Source organism: Penaeus monodon, chromosome 22, assembly GCF_015228065.2.
Source record: "Penaeus monodon isolate SGIC_2016 chromosome 22, NSTDA_Pmon_1, whole genome shotgun sequence".
NCBI lineage: Eukaryota > Metazoa > Arthropoda > Malacostraca > Decapoda > Penaeidae > Penaeus > Penaeus monodon.
The window spans coordinates 4575513-4575873 of record NC_051407.1 but is presented as its reverse complement, the minus strand read 5'-3'; positions in this window follow the sequence as shown (position 1 = coordinate 4575873).

The following is a 361-nucleotide window of genomic DNA, read 5'->3' as shown; positions in this document are numbered from 1 at the left end:
TATGCAAAGTGAAAGTAGAATATAACGGTAATAAAAGTGATACGCTAATAATAAAAAAATGACATCGTTAATAACACCGACAAAACTAACTCCCAGACCACAATTAATCGAAAATTTCTCACGTTTTCCTGAAGTATAGCATGAAAATCCGCCCCCCCCCCCCCGACACCCTACGTACGGCGGTAGCGAAGGCGATGACGGAGGTAAAGAGAAGAAAAAGGAGAAAAAAATAAAAAGAAGACAAAATGCGAAGAGGAAGAAACAAATGAAGACCAAAACGGGAATTTAGACGGAGAATCAAATAAAGACGAAGAAAAAGACACAACTGAACGCGATGGGGAGAACGAAGGCGAGAACGACG